The sequence below is a fragment of the Cibotium barometz genome, chromosome 34 (genome assembly GCF_041138505.1).
Source record: "Cibotium barometz isolate CiBa-2024 chromosome 34, ASM4113850v1, whole genome shotgun sequence".
Lineage (NCBI taxonomy): Eukaryota > Viridiplantae > Streptophyta > Polypodiopsida > Cyatheales > Cibotiaceae > Cibotium > Cibotium barometz.
Genome location: NC_141079.1, coordinates 8,121,721 through 8,131,404, shown reverse-complemented (window position 1 = coordinate 8,131,404; position 9,684 = coordinate 8,121,721). Strand labels below are relative to the sequence as shown.

Sequence of the window (9,684 nt, the reverse complement as noted above, 5' to 3'; positions counted from 1 at the left end):
CCTCGAGATAAATTCGGGTTCACTGTTTAATTTGGTTGTGAAACTCTCTACCCACATCATCAAACATAATCTCCCCCATGGGTAAAATGGAGATACCCGTGTGCTGAGTGGCAGTGCTATCATATCTGCATCATCTGTAGGCCTCCTAGATGAAGTAGCACATCTAGGTGAAGAGCTCAAGGTGGCCATAGCTGTCGATGAAGGTGTAGGCATGGGTGAGCGATTAGCCCTAGCACTATCAACATGTAGCCGTAGCACTATCAACATGTGTAGATGCAGGTGGTGGTATGGGTGTAGTAGATACTAGAGTAGGCATGACATTCGTACTTGTGCCCACAACTATAGTGGAGGAAAGTTTGAAATAAAATTTTACAAAATTGTTAAGAATCACATATAACTTAATTGTCAATTATAAGTACATATAAGTACGTAAGCATACTGGTCCAACCTAATCATGCACTACGACCTCCCAATGCATGCCTACCTAAGCACGTTGATAGCTACCGGCATGCATTGGGACCTCCCAATGCATTGACTTTGCCTTCCAAGCACACGAAATCTGCAACAAATCCGGGCTCAAGCATGCAAAGTATATGCATTGGGCTCAGCCCATAGCCATGAAAACTGCAGGAAGCTCTCAATAACACACATTCTCTCTCTCTCTCAGAAGCTATAGCCATGCACACACAAAGAAAAGCTACCTAGTGTAGAGCACACAGAAAATAGACAAGACAATCATCCTCACCATCTTCTTCTTCTTCCTCCATAGCTGGGAAATATTCAAGAACAAGGAAGAGACAAGAGAGAGGCAAGAGTTGTGCTCAAACCAAGAGAGAGAGAAATGAACGTGCAAAAGAAAGATAAAGAGGGAAAGTTGTAACTAACTTCCAACCTCCCAACCTCCCAATCACACGACCTTCTCTTTTTCCCTTTCTTTATTCAAAACTTGAAAAGTGATACAATTTTTTTGAACCTTAGGCTTAAGGCTTTATTTGTGTGCACATGGTATATGGTTTGACTTTTCAAAACAAGAGAGAGTTTTCATGCCTTGGCTTCACAATTGCGGACCCGCTAATAGCCAAGCATTTACAATAAATATGCCATGCAAAATATAAAGCAACAAGGTACACATAGGCCTAGATGCCATAAGGACATGGGTAAAAATGATGAATTGTTGTCGAAAACTTGCATCTTCTAGCCTTTTCGGTGCCGAAATTGGAGGCTATCATTCCTCCCCCACTTAGCTTGTGAGCTCCCGCGAACAAAATATTGATGAAGAACTCCACTATTCAGCATACTTAATAAACTCCCTTCTTAACTTCTCACTTCCCGTAACTCCAACACACTTCTCCTCCACTCTCCTCAAAACTTCTTCAACCCAACAACATCACCACTCCATCAAACTTCTCCCAAACATCCCCAAACTCTCACTCTAAACTCCTACTAAACTTCCGACTTCTACACTACTTCATCTTCCAAACACATAGGATAAGGAGATACAACAACAACCTCTTGCTCACAACAAACCCATAAACTTCATAAAGAAAAAAAACATCAACTCCCAACATCGAACACCATCCCCAACAATAGATACAAACATATAAGCTCTCCCTCACACAACATCTTCATGAAAATCTGCCACCCTTTTGCTTCTCCCTTTGCAGCATAACTAATCACACCATAACGGGTTTTATTATGCAAGGAATAAAAACCTAAACTACGGGTTTCTTGTGTGTATATAAGGAGTTAAAATTCTTGGCTAAGAGAACATTGAAGGAGATGAAAGCAAGGAAGGCTAAATTCGCTTCAAGGAATCTACATGTGAACACCCTCTTGTGAAGGGCATTCACACCATGATATGGTTTTTTTTTTAATTAGAAAACCTTATCTCCTTCTTCTTTTTCTGTTTTGCTGTGCAGATAGCCACGTGGTTGACCGTTTCTTTTTCTGCAAGTTGGCCGCCATTTCTTTTCTGCAGGTCGAGGTCGCCATCGTTGTGAAGATCCAAGCCATCATCACGCCATCGCTCTGAAGAAGCACCCGCAGCAGCAGAGCAGCTCGCCTTGAGATCGCTGGGCACTGTGCAAGCGGCCTGCGCTTCCTCCCTCCAGCACGGAACCATACACATAAACTATTTTTGCAGAGCAGACAACTGGTTGACCGTTTCGCCTTCGTTCTCTGTTCCGCCTTTTCTTCCCCACCCTCTTCTGGCTTCGTTGTCCCAAGCTGGATATGGCCACCAGAGTAGACCACCTGTCGCAGGGCCAAATTTATACTGTGCTGTTGATTCCTTCCTAACCATTGGATGGCATCCCACACAGTCCGCACCACGTCCACATCTGGTAAACCGGCTTCCTTGCAGTGCTGCTTAACAGAGTCTATCACCCCCCGGCATCAGTGCACACAATAGCTCCATCTTCTTTCTCTTTGCTCTCTGCTCCTCTGGCAGCCAGCGACCCCATCCTTCTTGATATTTGTTTCCACAATAAACAGAAGCAATTACACATATTACCCTTCTTCTTGAGACAGCTTCTTCATCTTCTCCAAATCTTTGTTTCTCCATGATCTGCACTTGAATCAGCACCTCTCATTGCAGAATTTGAGACCATCCCCTTTTCCTTATTTTTGCAGATCCCACAGCTAGCTTGCTCCCGGCAAACGCACCAAAATGACTTTGCCTTCCAAGCACACGAAATCTGCAACAAATCCGGGCTCAAGCATGCAAAGTATATGCATTGGGCTCAGCCCATAGCCATGAAAACTGCAGGAAGCTCTCAATAACACACATTCTCTCTCTCTCTCAGAAGCTATAGCCATGCACACACAAAGAAAAGCTACCTAGTGTAGAGCACACAGAAAATAGACAAGACAATCATCCTCACCATCTTCTTCTTCTTCCTCCATAGCTGGGAAATATTCAAGAACAAGGAAGAGACAAGAGAGAGGCAAGAGTTGTGCTCAAACCAAGAGAGAGAGAAATGAACGTGCAAAAGAAAGATAAAGAGGGAAAGTTGTAACTAACTTCCAACCTCCCAACCTCCCAATCACACGACCTTCTCTTTTTCCCTTTCTTTATTCAAAACTTGAAAAGTGATACAATTTTTTTGAACCTTAGGCTTAAGGCTTTATTTGTGTGCACATGGTATATGGTTTGACTTTTCAAAACAAGAGAGAGTTTTCATGCCTTGGCTTCACAATTGCGGACCCGCTAATAGCCAAGCATTTACAATAAATATGCCATGCAAAATATAAAGCAACAAGGTACACATAGGCCTAGATGCCATAAGGACATGGGTAAAAATGATGAATTGTTGTCGAAAACTTGCATCTTCTAGCCTTTTCGGTGCCGAAATTGGAGGCTATCATGCATGCCGGGTGCTACCTAAGCACGTCAGTAGCATGCATTGGAAGCTCCCAGCACGTTGGGTGCTACCTACACAAACTCAAAGCTATCGGCATGTACTAGAAGATCCCAATGCATGCTAGGTGCTACCTAGTAATGCCGGTAGTAGCTGGCATGCATTGGGAGCTCTCGGTGCATGCCATTAGCTCCCGGGTGCTAGTGACGCTAGCTACCGGCATGAACTAGAAGCTCCCAATACATATCGGCGGGTGCTACCTACACATGCTAATAGCTACTGGCATGCACTAGAAGCTCCCAATGCATGTCGCGTGCTACTACCTAAGAAAGCCGGTAGGTAGCTGGCATGCATTGGGAGATCCCAATGCATGCCATTAGCTCCCGGGTGCTACTAACACTTACCGGTAGCTATTGACATGCACTCAGAGATCCTAATGCATGCAGGGTCCTACCTAATCATGTCGGTATACAACCCGAGCATGGCGGTAGCTACCCAAGCATGCCGGGTGTTACCCAAGCATGCTAGTAGAGCTGTTAATGCAAGATGGTAGCTCCTAATGCATGCTTTAATAGTAAATAGAAACACATAAAACTTAAGCATGCTGGTAGCTAATGGCATGCACCAAGACCTCCCAATGCATGTTGAGTGCTACCTAAGTATGCCGATAGCTACCAGCATGCATTAGAAGCTTCCAATGTATGCTAGGTGCTACCTAAGCATGCTGAAAGCTATCAGCATACACCTAGACCTCCCAATGCATACTGGGTGCTACTGATGCTTGCTAGTAGCTATCGGCATGCACTCAGAGCTCCTAATGCATGGGCGGTCCTACCTAAGCATGCCAGTACAACCTGAGCATGCCAATAGATACCTAAGCATGCGGAGTGCTACCCAAGCATGCCAGTATAGAGCTGCGAACATATGATGGTAGTTCCTAATCCATGCTTAATAGTAAATAGAAACACATATAACTTAAGCATGCCGGTAGCTCTAGTAGCATATTCATGGAGTTCTCAATGCATGCTGGGTGCTGCGAATGCATGTTGGGGTGCTACTAAAGCATGCCCATAGAGCAACTGTCGACATGCACCAAGTGCTCCCAATGCATGCTTAGTAGTCCAAATCTAACCAAACTTCCACTTGTCCAAATCCAACCAAACTTGATAGGAGTAGTTTCCTATATCTTGTTTACCTGCACATGATTAACTCAAAATTCCCTCAGTTATCCCTTCATCAGCTTCTAACACTTGGATGAGACCCTAATTGCACTGTTGCAACTTCTCAGTACACCCAAAAGTGATGAAAAATATTCAGATCTATCCATAGACTAACACCTCCACATCAAGTTTCATGTGAATCACCCTAGGGGAAGGCCTCTAAAAGTAATTAAGATCCACTGAGCCTTATGCAGTTCAAAACTACAGCAGTGGCCAACTAGGAAATTTACACCCCTGCAAACACCTATCTCCTGATGTCAAAATCTTATGAGATCTAGTATGACTTAAGAAGAGTATTTGGAAATACTCCACACCAAACCATGTGCCCTATATCACGTCTACTAGTAGAGAGAAAGAGGGTTGGAACAAGGCACTTTGGCCATGCTGAAATTTTAGAAACCAGCAACAATATCAAACCTAGACCCTATTTTATGTACTTAACCAATTGTAGAAGTTGTATAGATTCCACTCTCCCCACTAGTAGCTATACCGACAAAAGTGTCAATAGCACCCAAGAGATAATGGCATGCACCGAGACCTCCCAATGCATGTCAAGTGCTACCTAAGCATGCTGATAGCTACTAGAAATCGTTAGTAACATCCGAGAGCTAATGGCATGCACCGGGAGCTCCCAATGCATGCTGGGTGCTACCTAAGCATGCCAGTAGCTATTGGCATGCATTTGGAATCTCCTGGTGCATGCCATTAGCTCTTGGGTGCTACTGACGCTTGTTGATGGTAGTTACTAGCATGCACACGGAGCTCCCAATGCATGAGGGATCCTATACCTAAGCATGCCGGTACAACTTGAGCATCCCGGATACCTAAGCATGCCGGGTGCTACCCAAGCATGTGAGTATAGCTATCAATGCATGATGGTACTCCTCATGGATGCGTAACAGTTAATAGAAACAGATATAACTTAAGCATTCTGGTAGCTATCGGCCTGTATCGGGACCTCCCAATGCATGCTTAATAGATAATAGAAACACAGATAACTTAAGCATGCCGGTAGGAATGCACCATGACCTCCCATGCATGCTGGGTGCTACCTAAGCACATCGATAGCTATTGGCATGCAATGGAAGCTCCTAATACATGATGGGTGTTACTTAACCATGCCCAAAGCTATCGGCATACACCAAGACTTCCCAATGCATGTCAGTGCTATCTAAGCATGTTGATAGCTACCGGCATGCACTAAAAGCTCCCAATGCATGCCGGGTGCTACCTAAGCATGTCCAAAGCTATCGGCATGCACGAAGACCTCCCGATGCATACCGGGTGCTACCTAAGCATGCTGATAGCTATTGACATGCACTTGGAAGCTCCCAATGCATCCCGGCGGGTGCTACCTAAGCATACCAAAATCTATTCCCGCAGCGAAATATCGCTACTCAGTAGCGCCTGTAGCAACGAAATTTAATTGCGCCTAACTCAAATTTCATTGTAATCAAAATTTTCATTTTCAAGTCCGCTTTCCCTCTTGAACGTCCAAAATAAACTCTTCCTCCCTTTCTCTTCCATCTCTATCTCATTTGCCCAACCCTAATGAAACTATAAAAGCCCAAAAATCTAAACTCTCTCCTCCATCTTAATCTCCCTCCCTTCTCGGAGCTCCATCTCTTTCATCTTCAAGGTTCCCGTAAAACCCTAGTCTACACATCATCTTTGATCTCTTTTCTTTTTACTCTAACCCTAACGTTTCTACTCTAGCTTCCAAGAAGATATGGCCACACCAAGAAGACCAAAAGATGAGATTGAGGAGATATCCCTGCACAACAAGAAGGCCGATGATGGTGCTTGGGTGGGAGAGGCATTTCGTAAGAGCGCTTGGGTTTATCTACAGCGCCTGTTGCAATCGTGCCGCCTCACCGAGCTCGACTGGCGAAATGTACTAGAGTACCATTGGAAAGGTCATTTACAAGGCTTCAAGAAGGCAAGCAATGGAAAACTAGTGGCCCACAGTACAACATCAGCACGAGATATCCATCTTTGCCAACAAACTCGATTTCCATATACAATTGTAAGTATCACGGGTAGAAAGGGGCATGTGAGATTTTTTGACAGAGATGTTTCAATCTAAGTGAAATTATTTCTTGTTTGCAGATATTTTTCCTTAAAACATGGTAGAGGAGCAACCATTGGAAATCCTTACCGAAACATTTCAATCATTGCATCATGCAGACATTGTTGAGGCAATGTTTTCTTGTAAAACAAGTGCAAAACTTCTCAAGGAAAAGGTCTTCTTTTACCGGTACTCCTATCTGGTACCAAAGCAGGACGGTGGATTTGGTAAGCTATAGATAATCACATCTCCACCCCTATCTTCTATAGAATGGCCAATTCCAAATGCTTGGACTATAATGGTCATTAAATCAAAGATTCTTTGTGATATACAAGGGTCTTTGAAGTTTTCAAAGCCCTCTCGATCTGTGGGTCTTAGTTGGGTATGCCCAATATATCTTTTTGCCAAGATGTTCAATCAATTTTGTTTCTCATAGACACCTACCATGTTTGTATGCAAGAAGGTATTAGGCGATGCCATGGTAGCCTTTCTTGGAGACCAGTGGAGGAATGTAGAAGGGATACATAAGGATGACACATTCAAGTGCAATATAGTAGAATCTAGTGTCTCATTTCCGTATCTCAAAGCTTGTGCCACACTACACATACGCTTCTATTATGAGCGGTGGATGAAAAAGAATAGTTGTTGGGTTGTCCCAATGCAGGTAGATGAACAAGTTGTTTTGCCTCTTGACATATGCGTTCTGTTGCCCACCAGTGGTGCAATGGAAGTTGTAGGTGGTGCAAGTAGACATTGGAGCCTCCTAAATATTAGAGAGCATCTCAATATCGTGGGGGGTGAGGATATTAGCAGAGCACAATTCAAGGTGAACAATAGGAAGATTCAAAAACGACTAGAGCCAAAGACCTTGGTGGATCCCGATTGGGATGTTGATGGTATATCGCTCAGTTAATGGGGATTTTGAATTTTGTGAATTTCGAAGCTACTTTAAGTATGTTAATTTTGTAAAGTCCTTGCCCTCGAAAAAGTGTTCTGAGCAAGGAATTTTTGTCTTGTAATAGCTATGAATTTAGATTTTTATATTAAAGTTATAATATAGCTCACCAAATTTACTCTAAAGCTGTCTTGTATGTACACAATAATGGCCAGCTCAGTGCAAGTACTAGGGTTCCTATTCCAAAATGGTTTAGTGGCACACAGATTTAAAACACATGGTTTTTTTATGTCAATGGTTTTGGAGTCCATTCAAAACAGTATATAAAGACCAATCCTAAGGGAATTGAGAACATAATATCTTATAGCTTATAAGCTCTATAGAAAAGCTGCCCATGGATGCAAATTCTTCTAATGAGAGGACTGTTCCTAGAAAGGTTGCTAGGCCAGCTATTTCAACTGTTTCTTTTGATGAGATGACTCCTATTCCTCTGTTGGGGATATAGATGATCAACCTATCCAGATATCTGAAAGCTTCAAGAAAGACCTTGAAGATGTAAAGAAACTGATAGATGAAGCCAAAGAGGTGCATCAAAGAATTCTTCAGATAAACAACTTACAGAAGGAGACTGAGGAAAAATCTGTTGTGCAAAATTAGAAAGGTCTTGTATCGAGGGACTTAGGTCCAATAGAAGTCATTGTAAAACTTGTACTGAACTGTTGTATCTTAGCAATGACTAATGTGATGAAAATTTTCTACATGGATATGTGTCTACAAAGTACTCATAAACGATTTTGAAGCAAACGTCTTTAAAATTCCGTTTTAACCAAAGATAAGTTATGAGAATAAAAATTCTCAATCTATTTTATTATGGCAAAGCATAGTACTCATAAAATACAAAAATGAGTAGGGCTCAATAAAAATACATAATGTTTATACAAAAATGAGTGAGCTCAATAAAAATATAAAATCTTTACAACGCTTTGTCTCTAGACATAGACAAAATGCCTCTAAGTGGTTTCGGGCTCTGTAGCCTCAGCCTTGACCTCCTCCTCTTTGACTCAACCTTCCGCTCTATCTCCTTTGTTGTTGGCACCTTGCTTGCCTTGTCCTTGCCCTTGCCTGCAAATGGAAGCTTCCTCTTTGCCTTGCCCTTGCTTCCCATCTCAAGGACTCCTTGTTTAAAGCTGAAATGCTTAATAGGGGAATGAAACGCCATCTTTTTTCTCTTCTTTGATGCACTAGTGCCAGCAACAACTGGTGGAAGTGGCAAGTCAGGGTCATCACGCTGGCGTAATTGCATTATTGAGGATAATGTTTATTACCTTTGCCTGCACACTCCACAACCAGAACTCGTATGAGCGAACAGACTGCAAAACAACATAAAAGTCAATTAGAATAATGTGGGATCTCTCATGAAATGAACATAGAGAAATTATATAATAGTGACACAAGAAACTTACACAGTTGTCAAAATTAGTGTACTTGGAAAGAAGGAACTTCCAGACATTTGCAACTTCATGCCAAGAGTGCAAATCCTTTTACATAGGAACAGGTTGGTTGAGAAATTTCCACTCTATATCCTTTTTGAATTCAGGACGACATAGAGTTTCAATCAATGCAACCGCCCTCTTACATGCCCTACAGTCAACGATATAAAGTAAGAATGACTTACAATCAACAATTAAGAAGCAAGAAGGAAACAATATAAAGTATAATGACTTACAATTTAGACTGTCTGTGCATTTCGAGAAGGCTATTAATAAAAATTATCTAGCATTTCACCACATTAATTAAACAAGCAAACCAGTGCCCTCTGAAATTGAGAAAGTAAACAAAAAAATATAAGAAACCTAACACAGGCCTAATAACTTAAATTCCATCAATAGCTTGAAATCCAAAGAAAATGCATACTTCTCTATATATGGCAGCACAACAAAGCAGGTACTCGGACTAACTCCCTGGAAATAAGGAGCAAGGTCCCCTTCAGACCTCGACGGGTCAATTAGGACAGTTAATACCAAAGGATCATAAATATATACTTTCTTTGCCTGGTCTGGCAAAAGCTCTTTCAACAGTGCCCTGCAAGTTGAATTAAAAACATTAGGAAAGGGAAAAAGAAATCAAAATAAGGAAGCATTC

The 9,684-nt window shown here is 42.2% G+C and overlaps 1 long non-coding RNA gene across 1 annotated transcript; it reads right to left on the bottom strand.

Moving 5' to 3' along the window:
- Nucleotides 1–922: 922 nt before the first annotated feature.
- LOC147618673 (uncharacterized) lies at nucleotides 923–2,958 on the bottom strand. The gene is made up of 2 exons (XR_015261938.1): nucleotides 2,883–2,958; nucleotides 923–2,696 (listed from the first exon to the last, which is right to left on the bottom strand). It is a non-coding gene; the product is annotated as an uncharacterized LOC147618673 (long non-coding RNA).
- Between the last annotated feature and the right edge of the window lie 6,726 nt (nucleotides 2,959–9,684).